The sequence below is a fragment of the Aythya ferina genome (genome assembly GCF_964211825.1).
Source record: "Aythya ferina genome assembly, chromosome: Z".
In the NCBI taxonomy this organism is placed as follows: domain Eukaryota; kingdom Metazoa; phylum Chordata; class Aves; order Anseriformes; family Anatidae; genus Aythya; species Aythya ferina.
In genome coordinates, this window is record NC_140299.1 from 24,655,056 (window position 1) to 24,668,912 (window position 13,857).

A 13,857-nucleotide genomic window follows, 5' to 3' on the forward strand; every position below is an offset into this window, starting at 1 on the left:
TGCTTATTTGGATGAGTCTTCAAAGGCCACAACAAGGTACTACACCAAAGCCACAGTTCTGGGCTGCCAGATTCTGGCACTGAAGGCTGTGATAAAAATAAAGAACTCTGTCTTGCTTTCTGCTGTGCATTCTTATGATTTCTTCATGCAAACAAGGAATTAGAATGTAGTGAATACACACATAAACAAAGTAAGCTGTGTTCTGCATTCAGCAATTCTTTTTGAGTAGTTTTGGGCATACAGCCCATATTACTGAATAGAAAACTTTGATCAGGACATCTGTGGCCTCCCCAGATCATTTCATGGGAGTTAAAATTTTGCCTGGAACATCACTTGATGGCCCTATTAACACAGTATGTTAAAGCCTATTGTGTACATTCTCACACTCACAGCACCCTCATGAAATAGGAGTCTTTTTTTTTTTTTTTAATCTGAGGTCTTTGTTAAAGAGCTCTGAAACGACTAATTTTGGGAGATATGAGCCCTTAAGTTATCCTTGCATTTATCCTGCCTCACTAGCTAAAAGAGTTTAATGGCTCTCTGAAAGATGAAAAGATGAACATGTAGCAGATGTACATTTCAGTTCCAGCTTGACTCTAGTTATCTCAGTGTAAAAACAAATACTTTTTTTTATTTTCCTTATGAATTCCAGTTTTAATAATTCTGTGGCTACAGTCGTACCAGATGATTTTGGAGGTCTTTTCCAACCTTAATGATTCTGTGATTCTATGTTCTTGATGTTGCTCACCCACGTGGTTTTATCTATGAAACCTCAGAGAATTTCTGGACAATCACCATTTTATTTTTTTTTTCACTCTGGCCTATGTATTAACAGCAGTGGGAGCCTGCCTAAAAGGTTGTGAAAATAGCTGTCCCAAGAACCATGAAAATACTGCATGAAAATACTGGTAGCTGGCCCTTACAGATGTACTGAATTTTCCGTCTAGTTCTTGTCCCCTTCACTTTTTTTTTTTTTCAAATATTCCAATTTACAAGTCATGTTTGGTTGATAAAGTACTGTGAGAAATAATCCTAAAGTGGCTATTAGTCTGTTCTAGTCACACACTTCTGCCCCACCAGTGATATGGTGTAGTAACAAAGTAACTAGCCTGCCTCTTCAGATCTGTTTTGTCCTTACTTTATAATGAAGAGTGCATGGTCATGGTATGTTAAACAAATGGATAAGAACAACATATACATTAATATTATCCTGCTTCTAGCTAAAGCTCTAAGACTAATACAGTGGAGAAGCCTGGCTAAGAATTTGGTGATAATTTTCTTTTGCCATAAATTCCACCTACCCAAACAAACAAACGAAACAAACAAACAGCCGAAATGGTATAGCTGAGTAAAAAGTAGGCACGTTTATGATATCAAAGAAGACTTACATGTATGAAAATATCCCAGCTGGATTTTGAAAAATGTAGGAGGGAGTAGGGTGGAACAATTACATTTCTCTCTTTATTTGTTCTAGAAAATATCCCACTCAGAAGAAACATTAACAAAACTGAATGACTGAGAGAGATTGTCTCTTAGAGGCAACAGGTATAAAGTATCTGTCTAAGGTTTTAGTTGTAATTACTTGCTAACAACAGGGTTTTTCACAATCATTTCTGCCCACAGTGCATGGGGATATAATGGACATTGCTTTATATGGAAAACTCCTCAGAACTCAATCTTTTTCTCTGTTTATTTAACATAAAGAGAATAGGACCATAGTATAGTAAACACCTGGCTGAAAGTAATCTTTAATTATTTTTCTTTCTCTTAGGAAAGGGAGAGCATTTTCCTACAAAAAGGAAGATTTTCAATTCAAATTTTTATTCCATCTATAGCAAAAAATAAAACTGTAAGAAGGCATTTTGTTTCTCTTTCTGGTAATACAGAGTACAGCGTTAAGAGACAAGTCTAATTGTTAACCCACAAATATTATTAAGGACATTTGTACTATTCAGTGAATTATACATTTTATATTTAACTAGAGACACCAAATATGGATGAATCTGATTCAAACCTCAAATCCAAAAGAAGCAAGCTTCTCTTCTATTTAAGTTTGTTGTACTTTTGACTAACAGATTTTGGGGCTCTGTTTCTAAATACTGCAGTGAAATTAACTGGTGCGCTAGCACCATATTAATTTATTTTCAGAAGCAGTGATGATGCTAAAGTCTTGGTATAATAACATTTCTTAACAACTTTTCTTCTCATATTCTACAGAAATGTATTTTTAAGTATCCACAGCTAGTGATGACTGACTATTTAGAAGCAGCCACTAAGCATCCTTTTACTTAATGAGATATAATAACATTTGTTTGATGGCATGCCCAAATAAAGCACTGCCCTCTTTTTATATATAAGTGTTGTTTTTATCCACTTGGTGAAATCACTTTGATTTCATTAACCAGGCCACATGTGACTATAATGCACTGATAATCACAAAACTCTAGATGTAGCAGAGATCTGGCATTGCTTAGCTCCATAATTCTTAGTCCCCAAAACGTGCACATAACTGCACCAGCCTCAAAGCATCCTGCCCTCACACTGCTGTCTTAGGAGCTGAATACTGCACGGCCATGCCAAGAAGTGTTAACAGATTAAAAGCAAAGAGCAGATTTCCCCTGTTTTGGAGGTGCAGTTTCACATTTACACAGGATGCAGTGTAGGTGAAGGCTGCAGCCAAAGGGGGTGGTCACTCACACCCTTCCCCTCTGCCCCTCAGTGCAACTGTGCTTTCCAGAGGCCTCCCTTGCACTGGGTGTAGCAATGGCCATGGGCAGACTGGAAATAGCAGCCTGAACAGACTTGTCCGTTAGGTGAGGCACATCAGGAAGTTATGAATTAACTAAGGACTAATAAACATCCGTGTGTCTTAGTTGCCCATATGCAAAAAAGGATAGGAGAGGCTATTGTAAGAAATAGAGGTCAAGGCTGTGCAAATAATAGTACATTTTGGAAAAACCTGCTTTAAGGTCTTGACCACTCAACCTGAATGCAGTCATGATCCCAGCTTGTATTATGAGCCAGGTGAGTAAAATTATAAAACTGAAGTAAAGATTTCAGTTTATATTATAAATATTCTCAGGTCAGGGAAAACTCTTTGATTCCTGTTCCCTGATAAAGGTCTGTTTGTTGTGGAATCATTGGCTTATTTTGTCCATTAATATGCAGAAGTGGTGTGCCAATAACTGTTATGCTAATTTCATGTTGGAAGAAGAGTAACTTATTCTTCCAGTTAATAACTTGAAACTATTTTATCTAGGCACATTAAAATTATTCTACTCTTGTTTTAATGTTATTTTTTTTTTCTTAATTGTGTGTTTACATTTAAAATAAATGTTAGCTAGAAATGACTCCAGAGAAAGATATCAAACCAATTTATTCTTAGAACTTTAGTTTCAAAATGAACCTAATAGCATTAGGAACTATTATTATTAAAATTTACTGTCTTGAAAATATTACAGTCTCGATTTCCTCTGTGAGAGTATTCTAATCTCCACTTCCTTTTGTTACAAACCCTAGAGAAAAAAAAATGCTGTAGATAAAATTTCAGTTTTAGAAGGCCTGTAATAAAGCCCGTACAGATATATTGGCTAGTAAATGAGATAGACTTCTATAGTTCTAAAATGTGCTCATATTTAGCTTTATATTACTGCTTAGAAATCAAGTTTCAAAAAGCTGTAAAAGCAGCTACTGTTCTTTCCCTTAGGGTCTGAACAAGGAAATCCAATGTTTTCTGGTCAGCAGTAGGAATTCCACTTTGTAATTTGACACTCTTCATTCCTCTTCTCTCAAAGGCAGTAAAACAAAAAATTGAGGGCAGAACACATTTTCAAACAGTGCAGTATTTACATATCCTCATGTACCTTTCATTATCGGTTGGCACATACAAACAGAAAGCTTCATAACCTGGCCTTTTCCTTGTCAGTTCCGGCTCTCATCACACCACCTAGTTTTGCATGTTTCACTGAGAATGCATACTGGAGGATTTCTCTGATTTCTGTTCTGTTGTCCCAAATTTCAGAGAAATAGTAAAAGTAGAGCCAAGATCTTCATGTTAGGAGGCTGATATAGCTCTACTGTACCTGACAGAGCTATTCTAGTTTGTAGCAGTAAGAAGTTTTATGCAGTTACTAGAAAGGTATTTCTCTCTCTCTCTTTCTTTCTCTCTCTCACTCTCTCTTTCTCTCTCTAATTTCTGGTCTCTAGCAAGCATGTGGTGGTGGCATGCTTCTGCATATTTATGTAGCAGTAACAATTGGATCTTTTCATGCTCAGAGTGAGAAACTGAATCTAGTCAGGCTGTAATTTCTTCCTGACAGGCTCATTATTTCTCAGCCTCTGATATGGTGACAGTTAAAACCAGATACACATCTATAAAACTGACAACTTCTGTGAGCACAATATGTCTGTCCAAGCGTACTTCTGTCCAAGGACTTCATAAGCCTACTCATCCCATGACCACTACCTGTATTGGTTGCAGAACATGAGCAAACACACTGCCACTCAACTTTTCTAGCTGCTATGATTTCTGCTTATTCATCTTTCTATGATGCTGTAAGTGATGGATGTATTTTTTATAGAGGTTATTGCAAAGTTCATGGACTCTGAACTAAGGAAGTTACTCAGTTGGCTTCACTGCTTGGTCTCATTTAGGATTTGTTCAAGTTCATGCTGGTGTCAAGATGCCCTCTAATTACATCGGAAGACATCAGTGCTATTTGAAAAAATCAGATTATTTGCAATGAAAGACTTAATCATGAATGACATGAACTACAAACTCAGTTGGAAGTGTGTAAAATTCCATGAGACTTGCTTATAGTAGGAACAACTGTAGTAAGGAGAGCAGTGATGGGAAATGGTGTTCTGTGCTTTCAGTATGTGTGCTTCACATTACCTGTGCATGTGGCATGTATGCATCCTTAGTCACTTCTGTGACTAATGTATTAGAGATGCTTTCAAGGAGATACTGACTTTGGAACATTTCTTAAAACTGCTATTTCGTGGATGTACATAAGAACTTCTGAGAAGTTCACTCCTGCAGCTGGTGCAAATTTCTTGGGAAATCATAGCAAGATTCTGGTGAAATCTTACACACTGAATTGGAGTAAATTCCTATCATTGACATCTTTGGTATATAACATTTAGCTCAGGTCTGGACCAAAATGGTGACATGGAAACTATTTATGTAAATTTGCAAAATAGAAGCCTGTACGTTTCTGTATGTATACTATAAAGAAGTTGCAACAGTAAATTCCAGCACAAAGACTTTATGTTTATTGGAAATGATGTGGTTATTGTTCATTGTCATTCTTATCAGCAAATGTTATACAGCTGAGATTTATGCACTGCCTACAAATCAGAGAGAGATTTAGAGGAGAACATACTGGCAATTACTACATGCTACTCTTAAGAGGTCTGTCACCTTAGACTTTCTTGTGAAATCTACCTTGTGAAATAAGCTGCTGGGAGGTAGGAAAATTAGCTGTAGTGTAGGAAAGTGCAATCCCAGGCTCCGAACTCTGAGACTCACAGTGAACTATAATTAATGTTCCTTCATATTTTGTTGGTTTACTTCTCCTGGAAAAAGATGAACTCATAAAGCTGAACTACTTTCAAAAAGTTATTGACATTATTTGATTAAGTAAAAAAAAAAAAAAAAAGTTATTTCTAAATTTGTTACCTACAAATTGCTAAGAATATAATACTAGTCAAACTGCATGTCATCAAACAAAATCAGGTGAACATAACTGCACTTAGCTATTGTAACTACTTATTTTTCCCACAGTGTTGTTTTATTTTTTTAAACTTCAAAGTCTCCAAATTCCTCCTGATTGATGCACTGATATTTTAACAATGTCTTTGTTGTATACTGCAATCAGACAAGTGCTAATCCCCTTGAGGAATCTGGCAGGGCTGTGGGAATCTTCCAGCCATAATTGTATCTCTGACTCAAATGTGATGATACTGTTCGCTTCAGCTGAGTAGTCAGAATGTGGTGTTGGTGTTGAGGGAGGATTATATCAACTTTCTCTATTGATTTATGAGTCTAAGGGTCATTCATTTATGCATTCTTCACCATCTCTGGTGAGGTTTTTTTGGTACTGTTCTGAAAGATGTTATATATGTAAAGCATGCTGTATTTAAACAAAGAAAGACAGTAATCTGAAAAACTAAAAGGAAGTGCCAACTGAAAATTCTAATTATAACATAAAAATAAAATTTCTAGAGAAAAAAAAATGGATGGTAAACTATGAACAGTGAAACTGAATTTTAATGGATGTACTAGTAGGGTAACAGAGACAACTTCCATTTGATTACTATGAACATTCAAGAGAAAAATAAAACAATGTAAAGATGCAGAGTGTAATACCACTTACTGTACAACGACATGATCCCAGGTCTTTGATTTACTTATCAAATTGTTTACAGCTGTTTTAACTGAACACTTTAATTTGTTCATTTGTTTTTCTTTAACAGTTTCTAATCACAGAATAATTTCATTGTAAAACCTTTTGGGAGTGTTGGTGGGGGAGAAAGAAAATGACATTGCAACTGATTTGTTAAGTGCCTAAACGTGTAACCTCTTCATATGTATTTAGCTTTTGGATCTCTGCCTCAAGCCACAATTACCATTTGTTTGAATTGTGGAATGGAGCGTCCATTTTTATGGTAATCTTAAAAAGGTTTCCCCAAGTACAGGAGAATCTTGATTCTTATTCTCCTCTACAATTATACTTTATCTGTAATTAAACAAATGTTTATATGACAAATATAGAAGATACTTACTATTTAAAAGAACTAGAAGACCCAGTAACAAAACATTTATTCATTGGATTTAAATTTTCAATGATCAGAATGTCAAGAAATAAATCATGTTTTAGAAAATGAGTGAGTGCTTAATTTATTTTGGTTATAATAGCACTAATGGAGGCCAACCTTTTGATGGTTCTTTAGTTATTCTGAAACTTGAGAAAAACAGGATCCCTGTTTGTTTTACTGAATATCTTATACCTGGGCTCACTGAAGTCCAATTGGCCTACAAGCAATTCTGGAAAGACCATGATTTGGCTCTGAACCAGATGTTCCAATTGCAAACAGATAGCCAAAACCACAAATATCTAACTTGTAAGAAAGGGTGACTGACTATTCTAAAAATGCTAATCCACAAGAATGGCATATACACAGTAAATGGAGGACATAAATAAAAGCTTCTGCTTTATCCAAAAAGTTGCTTTGTTAATTTTGCCAGTGTAACGTCGTTGCAAAAACATGTGCCATATGAGAATGTTTTTCTTTGTTTGCTGTTCCAAAGCCAGAGGCTAATCCTAATTTTCTCTGTGTAGTACTTGGTCTGTGCTGCTGTATGGAACCATTTCTTAATGACCTTGTATGTCATCTATCATCTCCTTTCTTCCCAGACCTTTCATAATGACTGTGCTTGCTGACTGTGTCACTGCTGCACTGTGATTTCCCTGACAAAACATAATGTTGCCCTCCATCAGAACAAAGAGGTCTACTTTTTCTTAGTTCACAAAATCATACTAAGAATTCTCCTCTTTTAAATTTCTCCCAGTGCCACCCCAATGATTTGTAGCTGAATACATCTCCCAGGAAATACAATAAACCGAACTAGTTTTGATGTTAAGGTATGACTTTTGCTTACTTGTCATTCAGTGGCTTCGCAAATCGACAATAGCAGGAGATAAAGTCCCAGCCACTTTCATATGTAACCACCCCAGTATGTCTTTTCCTGTTATGGTTACGTTTATCTCTTCAGAGCTTACTTGCTTATACTATTTTGCACAACAGAGACCAGCTACCAAATAAGAAATTGCTGAAAAAAAAAAAAATCTTTAGACAAATAGAATTAACAGAAATTTGCCTTTTTGTTAAAGCTAACTCACTTAACAACACTGTGAATCTTAAAGGTTTCAGTGGTATAGTTGTATAGTTAATGTGTTTATTACTGTGCAGTCATCCACAATATACCATTTTGTGAGCTACAGTATTGAATTTGGCAATGATGCCAGGCCATAAGGTGTAGGTAACAGCTAAGCAAGATCATTACACAGTGAAATGTATATACATTTAATATTATAATATGCATAATATTTAAGTATAATACATTTATATAATATTTTATATTATATGTAATATATATATGTGTTGTGATATATAATATGTGGATATAACATTTAATATTGTAATAAGTGTGATATATAATATTATAGATTTTATGTTAATTTGATTAATGTGGCCTTGCATGTCAGAATTTTCTTTACTCAGTACAGAAAAGTACTTCAGGGGTCCTTTGGTACTGAGGGAAAAACATGCACTAATTGCTTTGCAACCCACTCCTGGTCAATATGTGCCTTTTTTTTTCTCTGTAATTAACTTTTTCCTTTCTGTTTCCTCGTGAGTTTATTAGCCCTATAATTATCATAATTAACAACATTTATTTTTAATCAGTTGTGGTATTTTAATTCTCATTTCTTATTTCTTTTTCCATACTATTCTCAATAATTACAGTGTCCTTGCAAGATCTGCAGATAAATGAAAATACTGTGTTTCCAAGTTTTTATTTTGATTCCATCTTATCTGTTCAAACAATGAAAGCATGAATTCCTAGTACTAATCACCATAGTAGTTATCTCCATCTAAGAGTTTTCATTTGTATTTTAATGTGGATCATTCATCACTTCTTGAGAAGCTACTCTTTTCATTTCCTATAGAAATGAAAAACATAACAATGCAATTAAAACTTTTCTACTTTCTACACAAAATAATTAAATATTCAGTGTGACTTGCTAATACTCACTTACCAGCACATGTGAGAATCTTCAAGGAATAAAAGGCTGTCTTAATGCTTGTAACTATGTAAGCCCAGAAACCTTCAATTAAAAGTCTTTATCAAAGTTACCTATTGTGGAAACAGGTTTTGCAGTGCAGTTTGAATTGGCCATAAACTGCAATGAGATTGTTTGATTATTTCACAAAGGCAACGCAGCTGACTAATCAGAAAACTGTATTGCTGCTGAACATATATATATTCAAACTAATGGCCTAGAAGAGAAACTTAAATCCCTTGTAGTGAGATGGTGCAGTAGTATTTACCATTCAGATAATTTTTAGACCCATGAAAAAAAAAATAGCTTTTTCCTTAAGACCAGTCAAACCATTTCAGAGACAAGGATTCAAAAACTGGTTTTTTTATAATGTAGTAAGGAAAACTGTCAGCTAAAGATCCCTACAGATCTCCCATAAATGGGTACACACCTGATACACAGACCTGAAGGATAAATAAGGAATAAGGGGAAAGGAGTTATTACAAAAATGTCAGTCGTTATGTTAAAAGAAAGATGAAAGCAGTGAGAAAAACATATCTTAGCATAGGACTGAAAAATTTAGTGTCCTGTGGTACAGAATACTCAAGCACTAGACCAGCAAAAACTACTATTTATTTATCTCACTTTTTATGTTGGGGCTCAGTTCCACATTCTATAAATTTGATATAGAGATTCAAACAAAATGATGGACTCAGCTTCCAGCGAATAACTGGAGAATAACAATGATCTGTACAGGGAAATACCATAAATCCTAATTATTGGGATCCTTCAGCAGGGCTTAATCAGTCATTAAAATTGTTTAGAAAGTTTGTTATAGCCAGCATTCTGGTCAGCACGGCATTTTATTGCTAAAATCAGTAAGCTCAATTAGATGGAATGTAAAAACAAAACAATGAGTGTTTTGTGGCTTATTAACAAAAGCAAGCTACTATTAAGTGGAAATATACAAAGTTAAAGTATTCCTTATAGAAATGCCATTTTTTAAAACAAAAAAAAAAAAAAAAAATCCATTACTTTAATACTTACCATATATAACTTCAGATACTAGAATAACTGTAAGTATGCTGACCCAATTTTTTTCCCTAGACAACTCTGAGGTCTCTGAGCAGCTTCTGAGGTTAAACATTTTCTTGCAAATAATATAAATTTGGAAAGTTTGATAGGTAGTTTTAAGCAAATTGTTGTCCATTTTTCCAAGTTTATTTAGTATATAATATTTGCAAAAAGGTCTAACATTCAGGCCTACTGTCTTTTAGTGTTGTGTGCTGCACTGTCCAATAAAATCTCTTATTATAAAAGCCTTTGCATTTTTAAAGGATCATACGCAAAACTCTTTGTACTCTCACATTACTTTTTCTGTAAAAGTCAGAACACATGTTCATGTCCCAAGGAAGCTAATATCATTATAGGCTGTAGTTTGCCACATTACAGGGAAATTGCTACATCCGCTTAACTGTAAGTACTTAATTGTGATTAGTGATTGACAGAAGGGAAGCCTTTTGGTGTGAGTCAGTGCTAGAGTCAATAAATATACCATATTAAAAATACAGGATTCAAGTCAAAAAGACATTTTCTTAATTAGTTTACAAAGATTTTCTTCTAGTATAGTCTATATGACTCGGAAGAAATTGATTACATTTGATCCTCCACTTTAAAAAATCATCCCCAAATGATGATGTGTTGTTGTTTGCCCCCAGGCTACATAGGATATATGGATCACTTAAATCTGACATGTCAGATTATTAATCTAGTGAGGACATAAACATGAACATGATTTAGCCCCACAAAACAAGGATGAGTTAATGGCATTGCAGTCCTTTTCCTTAACAGAGTTGCTCTAACCTGTAACATTATCATTTTCAATTAATATTTGTAGCAGTTTCTTAACAGCTAAAACTGTCTAAATTATTATTATTATTGTTTCAAATTATACAGTGTATACAAACTACTTTTGGGGAAAATGAAGTACATTCTCTTAATTTCAATGAAAATGGTTTGGATGCTAAAAGGTTAAGATTTTGAATCTTGAGTATTTTGTAATAATTTTACGGCAACCTCCAAGCATATGGAAAAAGAGTTTGGGAAGCTCAAATTTAAACACAGAACAACTCTTTTTGCATATATTTTTTTTTCTGTTTATTTCCAGAGTTCTGTTTTAACTAAAATATATAGTCTTGGCAAAAGTCCTTGCATGCATGTTTTCCAGTTTGATTTTACTGTCAGTAAGCTTTAAAACATAAAGTAAATGCTTCTGAGGAAAGGAAAGGAAAGGAAAGGAAAGGAAAGGAAAGGAAAGGAAAGGAAAGGAAAGGAAAGGAAAGGAAAGGAAAGGAAAGGAAAGGAAAGGAAAGGAAAGGAAAGGAAAGGAAAGGAAAGGAAAGGAAAGGAAAGGAAAGGAAAGGAAAGGAAAGGAAAGGAAAGGAAAGGAAAGGAAAGGAAAGGAAAGGAAAGGAAAGGAAAGGAAAGGTTAAAGTGTGATTTGACAGAATGCAGAGGTAACAAATAGAGCCTGCTCTCTAGTTTCATTTTGGAGATGGATGTGATCATTGCATATTATCCATATTCGGAAGTAGGAAGGGTTTCAATACAGTTGTGAAAAGGAAATAAAGTGAAACTAGAGCCACATGAGAAAAGAATTAAAAGATTTCAAAAACATCATAAGTTACTATATTGCAGATGCCTGTCAAGTAAGGAAGATGAAAATAGAATACCAGTTCAGACTTCTACTCTGGAAGACATCATTATATCTTCTGTAAGAATAGCTTTATTGGAGTGAAAGTCATGGAAACTCTAACTGAGATAGTCTGCTGTACAAACAAAACAAATAAAAGAAATCCAACAAAAAGCAATCATCATCATCATTTTTGTCTTTTTCCATCTTGGCCCTGCCACGGTGAGTGTGTAAAATCCTGAGCATCCAGACAAGTACAAAATATGTGAGGAATCCACAACTCATCCTTGAATGTGAGGCTGGAAATTAGCTCAAAAACAGCACAAACTGCCAGTGGGTGTAGTCAGTCCCATTAACTAATTGGATTCGTACAAGTTCTGGATCTCACAGCCAGTCCAAACAGAGCTTAGAAAGATGTAGTGGCGGACTCATGGCTGCGTCCTTCTGTGGGCAGGATTGCTCATGGGAATGTCCATTTTTATTCTGAAAATATATTTCAAACATTTATTCTAGAACTTAGGTTATGGAACAAGAAGCCTTTTTTACTGAATTTACACAGATAGTTGGGCCACTTTTCCTCCCAATTCTTAAGCAGTTTCTTCAAGTCGTAAATTACTTTGTAAAACTAAACAGTGTTATAATCTTTAAAGCTTTCCTATTTCCAGTGATGTTAGCACTGATGAATGAAAAATATTTAATAATTTTGGGATATATAAGTCCTAGAAATAGCACTAGACTATTTCCTTTTATAATTTGTAACACGGCCAGTAGAACTGTAGGATATTTTGGACAAAGTCCTAGAAAATGCCTCATTAGTGATAAATAATCTAGTAGTTGAAGAACATATCGGAGCTGCTTTTTTTTTTGGTCTGGATATATGAGTTGATAGGGTAATTTCAAATATTATATGCATAGTATATATGCTCAAGATTCTTAAATCATTTGACTTTATATGTATTCTTGTAGTGCTCCTTAGGACGTGTAAAGATATTTTAAGACATTATAAGAGCAATAGATTAGCATAACTGGGTATTAATGTGGGAATTTCAATAGATGAATGTCATATTTAAAGCTCAGCCTCTTTAATTATTTATACCTAATGGATATTTCAGTTTGTTCAGTAGAAAGGATACTGCTAATTTTAATTCCCATGAATTATTGCCTCAGAGTGCACTTAAAAATATTCTGTCATAGACCCCCAAATTATGGGAAAGGAGATAAAGCAGCTGTTACTGCTGTTGTGTCAGGCAACATTTATTTGGCTAGACAGCTTTTTTTCAGACTTCTTACAATAATATGTGTTTCAAAAATACAGATTAGACACAGTGATAAATCTGGATCCCTTCAGTGAGCCTGAGTGTCTGCATTCAATTACAACCTCCTTAAAATACAGTGGTGGATTCCTGCCTGTACCACACTTTCTGAGTCCCAAATTATTTTAACAACTACTGTCCCCAAAACTCTGAGCTTTTTTCAGAAACTGGAATGTGAGCCCTCAGAATATTCAACAGGGCCAACAGATAACTACCAAAGGACTTTGTTTTCTCTCTTGTTGCCTTCTTCTTAAACGTCTGTCCCAATTTACGAGGTACTCCATTTAACTGACCTTATTCTTCAATTTATTTTTATTTTAATCAATGCGCAGTGCTGCCTTGTATGCTTCATATCTCAGAGTATTATCTTCATAATTCTCCCAGGGCAGCTCTAAGTCCTTCATCCGTTTTACTTGTTTCTGGTATCAAAACAATTTCCACATAATTAAACTAACTTTCCTAATGTGAGGGTGTATAGAGTTGCCCCAGACTTCCTTCTCTTTTGTCTAAAGACAAAAATCTCAAGTTATATCTCTCGATATTTTGGAGGTAAGCCAACAACTCAAAATCAGAACAGTTAAAGGCAGCTCCCAGGCTTTCCTTCCAAGCCTTCCTCCCATTTTCACTCTATCTGCAGACAACATCTCCGTGTTTTCTGCCACACCGCACAGATCTCTCCTTAAGTCTTCACACGCAGTCTGAATATTGTACACTGATTTTGTATGGTATCTTTGAGATAGGATGTTTTCTGACTATACATGGCTAAAATTCTAACAGAAACTTCATTTTGTGCCTGAAGTATAAATTCCTTTTCTCTGAACTTGATAGATTCCATATGATACTGCTGTTATCCATTCAGGTTAACAACCCCCCCCCCCCTTTTTTTTTTTTTTACCAACTTCAACACAAGGTGCTGATTTTGAATGTCCTTACCAGCTTAACCACAGGCTCTTCTCATCTTTACCAAAATGTCCACTGTATTACTAATGATCCAAGATGAGAGTAGAAGTTTTTTTTTTTTTTTTTT